This window comes from Engraulis encrasicolus, chromosome 14 (genome assembly GCF_034702125.1).
Source record: "Engraulis encrasicolus isolate BLACKSEA-1 chromosome 14, IST_EnEncr_1.0, whole genome shotgun sequence".
NCBI lineage: Eukaryota > Metazoa > Chordata > Actinopteri > Clupeiformes > Engraulidae > Engraulis > Engraulis encrasicolus.
The window spans coordinates 25,836,104-25,841,720 of record NC_085870.1 but is presented as its reverse complement, the minus strand read 5'-3'; positions in this window follow the sequence as shown (position 1 = coordinate 25,841,720).

Below are 5,617 nucleotides of genomic sequence, written 5' to 3'. Positions count from 1 at the left end.
GATCACATTTGATATGGATGTTTATTTCACCAATTGCAGCAATCCTGGACCATTGTTCATTTTACCGCTCACAGTGATCCAGGACCATTGTTAATCTTACCACTCATAGTGATCCAGGACCAGTGTTTATGTACCACTCACAGTGATCCTGGACCATTGTTTATTTCTTATGAGATCCAGGAGCATTATTAATTTTTCTGCTCACAGTGATCCAGGACCGAACTTCATTTTACCAATCACAGTGATCCAGGACCTATGTTTATTTCGCCAATCACAGTGATTCAGGACCATTGTTCATTTTACCGCCCACAGCAATCCAGGACCATTTTATGTGCTGTTCACAGTGATCTTGGATCCTTATTCAGTTTAACTGCTGAAAGCAATCCAGGAACATTGTTTATATACTACTCACAGTGATCCAGGACCATTGTTCATTTTACCGCTTACAGTGATCCAGGAACATTATTCATTTTACCACTCACAGTGATCCAGGGTCAACGTTAATTTTACTTATGACAGTGATCCAGGATCATTGTTCATTTCGCCAATCACAGTGATCCAGGACCATTGTTTATGTTACTGCTCACAGTGATCCAAGACCATTACTAATTTTACCGCACACAGTGGTCTTGGACCATTGTTAATCTTATTATCCAGCATGTTTTTGAGCAGCATAACAACCATGCCATGCTTTATCTATGAAATTCACACACATACAGTGCCTCTACAATGGTCCGGGTCGGGATCACTGTGAGTGATAACATGAACAATGGTCCTGGATCACTGTGAGTGGCGAAATAACTATGGTCCTGGGTTGCTGTGAGCGGTAAAATAAACTTTGATCCTCTGTCTATGTCGTCCTCAGACGAGCCTTCCATCGTTGCTTACAGTCATCCCGATTCTCCATAGCCTACATCTTTTCAGTTCGCTGGTACTCAGGGCTCCGGCGTCCTTCTTGAGAATGTCCACAAATGTTAGCGTGGGACATCCTCTTAACCGGCACCCATGTGATGGTTCCCATAGCACCAGTTTGCGGGCTGGCAGTTCTGGTAATGTCCTGCAAGTCTCATTCTCCTTACAGCTATCTTCTCGCTCACCCTTGGTATTCCCTCGTATAGGATTTCGTGGTTACATGTGCACTCTTACTGATGTTAAGCACTGCACGCAGCATCCTGGTGTAGCAGCCATCAAGGAACTTCTCTAGGGTTGGTTTCAGGGTCCAGTATTCACTGCCATAGAGGAGGACGGACTCTACTATTGCGTAGCAGAAGCTGAGTTTGATTGGACGGGGGAGATTGGAGTTCCATACACTAGCCATACCATTCAGGGCCCTCCACGCAAGTGCCTCCTTTACTTTTAGATCTTGCTCAGTAGAGTTGATCCATGAGCCCAGGCAGTGCTTAATTTGAGCCGGAATATGCCGGAACAGGATCCCCCACCTAGTAATTTTGACCCCCCTGTGTTCTGGGACTTATTTTGGCTGATCCGGCACCTCTCGTGAATTAATAAAAAATAGATATATAGCCTATTAGAACGGACTATAGTCCTCAGGAGTGAGAGCGCAGCATCATGCCATGTTCACCAGGCTACATTTCCCATCTCACCGTGCAGCCTATAAATTGGGTTTGAGACTGTCAGGATCGCAACAACCACGAGTGAGCAAGCGAGAAGGAACCATGAAGTGTGCGCGCCGAGAAGATCACCATTTCTGAATCGCGAAAGCTAGACAGTAGACACTGATGTGCGCTGTTCCAAATTGAGACCGAGCGCGAGAGTCTGCAAACAAGGGTTTGCAAAAGTGCACTACTAAAAAAAGAAAAAAAAGATATTCGTTGTGTTGATCTAAGTTATTTATGTGTTGGTCAGTGGTTTTATTCATATTTGGAAAGGTAACGAAGGCTAAACCAACTCATAACCTTTTAAACTTTAAAATAGCCTACAGTCGGCTGCACGTTACAATATGGTAGAGCTGAAGGCAACGCGCACCGACTTAAAAAAAAGATCGACATCATATTTTATAATCGCGACGCAGGGGCATGCAACAGTTAATCATATATGACATTCGACATAGTGAGAGTGTCTTTGTTTGAGTGAAAGGGAGAGGATTCTGAAGTGGCGACCTCTTCACGTATTGCAGTAGGAGAAGTCCAGCGTTTGCGTGGCTATTTTGGTGAGGGAAGCACAATTGGTAGCCTACTGCTTGTCCCACACATTTAAGAATCATAACTATTATGGATCTACTACATTTCCATCCCGAGTATCTGATTAAATGTAGGCTACATGAAGTTGCCCCTCCCTCGCTGTTTGTTCATATGCGCGGATGAGATGGAAAGCCTGGCTGTGCCAAACATTGTTTAAAAGTTTTCATCAAATTTTGGTCGGCACACAAGGTTTTGGACATACTAGTTTATAGTGGCACGGGCGCCTGGGCCACTTTTGGTGCATTAATCAGCCATGTAGCAAAAAGGATAGATAGCCGAGGTGAGAGGATGATATCTTCCACGGCTGGCGAGCGCTCCGCCTAGTGCGCGCGTTTCCTTCCCTCCCAGGACCCGACAGCTGCTTACAAGTCAATTTGAGCACGAAAACAGCAAAGACAATGTGATGTTTCATTCAAATATGGCATACACGCTCCAAATAAAGCACTGGCTGGAGGGATTTTCAATCGGACCGCAGCGCGAGCAGACAGTCAGTGTGAAAAGCCAAGTCTAGGGAACATCGCCGTCTTCGCTGCCGCTCGCTTACCATCAGTGCACGAGGCACGAGCCCTTGAAATAGTGAAGTGGCATATCGCAACAGCACATGCGGATTAGCCAAATTATATGCAAGAAAGTCGCCAACAAAGCGTGGATTTGCCAACGTTGTGTGAATACGGGGAAAGGATAACAATTGAAAGCCATGCGCTGTCCTTTCCATGGGTAGTAGAAGACCGATTCGGTTTCTTTTCACCTCATGTGGAAAGCATAATTTCCATGCACTGCATTTGCTGAAACTACTAAGCATAAAGTTAGCGATCAAACTAAAATATTGGTTGTTGTCATTACATCATTTAATAGGCTATGGTTGTGGCCATTGGATTGCCAACCGTAGGCCTATTAAAAAACAAAGTATGGTTCCATGAGCTGACATGCTCAATGTCGTTAAAATGTAGGGAATTGCATCCCCCCGTTTTTATTCGTTTGCGTAATTGTAGCCTAGGTAGTTTTTTTCTGTGCGTTCCGGGACCTCTGTCCAACTCATCATTGCTGTGACGTCATATGTGTTTTGCGTTCCTGTACCTTGTGATTTACAAATTAAGCACTGGGCCCAGGTATTTGAAATCATCAACTTCTTTCAGCACAATGCCTCCTGCTGTACTTAGAGGTTGATGTTCAGGTGGGATATTGTAGGTGACGACCTCAGTTTTCTTGGCGTTAAGCTTCAGGCTGACCTTGGCGCACTCTAGCTCTACCCTGCTCAGAGTTTGTGCCTGTTCCACATTGTCAGAGAGCAAACTGATGTCATCTGCAAATTCAAGGTCCGTGAGGACTGCAGAGATACCACTGCGGGGTATCGACTCGACTTCCTTGGAGATAGTGTGATCCTGGATCGCTGTGAGCGGTAAAATAAACTTTGATCCTGGATTGCTGTGAGCGGTAAAATAAAAGTTGTTCCTGGATTGCTAAGAGCACTAAAATAAATAATTGTCCAGGATAGCTGTGAGCGGTAAAATAAACAATGGTCCTGGATCGCAGTTGGCGGTAAAGAAATAATGTTCCCGGATCATTGCGAGCGGTAAAATGAACAATGGTCCTGGATCGCTGTGAGCGGTAAAATGAACATTGTTCCTGGATCACTGAGAGGTAAAATGAACAATGGTCCTGGATCATTGTAAGAGCGGTATAATGAATAACGGTCCTGGATCATAAACAATGGCCGGAATTGAGGAGCTAAAATTGCATGGCTAAGCTCATATGCTCTGCCCTCAACTTGTAAAATAGAAATGATCTTGGATGAATGTCATGCTTTCCAACATTTCTGACTTCAGGTGTGTAGTATTTCCCCTAAACCATAGTTGCTAACTAGGTGTTAGGCCATTGAAGCTACTCAAGTTGCTAACTGGCTAAAAAAGTATGTTTTCAAGTAACACACCCCTGAGCCTCTAGCAATCCACTAAAAATAATACTCACCGCTATTTTTTATTTTAATTAAGATATTTTTTTAAATATTATAGGCTACTGTAGCTGGTGGTTAGTAGTCTATCTAATCTGTGGAAATGCCTGGTAAGCATTGGTTTGACATTGACTCGTAAAGATTTATTTGATTAATCTTACCTACGCTTTGAGAAAGTGTGTGTTTCTGAAGCAAGGCAAGGCAAGTTTATTTGTATAGCGCATTTCATACACAGGTGCAACTCAATGTGCTTCACAAGATTAACCCTATTCAGACTGGGCTTTTTTGGCATTCCTGGGCCTGGGGGGGGGCTCTTTTGACCCCCCCCTCATAACTCATGAACGGAATACAGTATCACTACGAAACTTGGGGGAGATGATCTACATATGATCATCTATGAATGACATAATTTGTGTGTAATTATCTTGTATTATGACGTCATAATGACATCATTATGTTATTATGCCCAAAATATCGCCATAATGGATTTTCCAACAAATTTAGGTAATGCACTTAAATTTTAATGATTTTATGCTTCAAACCACTTAAATGCTCACAAAGTTGGCTGATGCTAATGGAAAAAACTAAAAAATATGAAAAAATATGGCGTCTTAGATATGGTAAAGTGATTTTTGGTCAGACATACCTGTCAGAAAACCGTTGCCATGGCAACGGCAAAAATGATAAACCTAATTTTTCGGTACCTAACTGTAGCCAACTAAATGTTAGGAAAAGTCACAAAGTTTCGTAGTCATAGCTTAAGTCGTTAAGGAATTATACAACATCAAAGTTGGTGCGGGCACTTTTAGCCCCCCCCCCAGTCTGGATAGGGTTAACAAATGCAAAAAGAAAGGAAACAGGGAAGAAAGAAGGAAATAAATTAGAGTCACAGAGCATTTAAAACATTAAGATAAAACATGAGGTAAAATGATAAGATGATAAACTAAAAAATAAAATAAACATACAAATAAAAAACAAGAATTTAAGCTAGGGGAAAGCATCTGAGAACAGCTTTGTCTTGAGTCTACATTTAAAGTTATCAATAGTGGGTGCCTTTTTTACGTCATCTGGAAGCTGGTTCCAAAGCGTTGAAGCATAAAAGCTAAAGGCTGCCTCTCCACACTTTGTTTTGACTTTTGGAATCACCAGCAAATTCTTCTCCGTTGACCTTAGTGACCTGGTTGGTGCATACAGCTGAAACATATCCAGTAGATATGTGGGTCCCATTCCATTTAATGTTTTAAACACAAGTAGCATTGCCTTAAAATCAATTCTGTAGCTTACTGGGAGCCAATGCAGCGATCTTAAAATTGGAGTAATGTGGTCGAACTTCCTTGTTTTTTGTAAGAACCCTTGCTGCTGCATTTTGTACAAGTTGAAGCTGTTTGATGGTCTTTTGGGGGAGGCCTGTAAAAAGACTGTTACAGTAATCAACCGTACTAGAGATGCATGGCATGTATTAGCT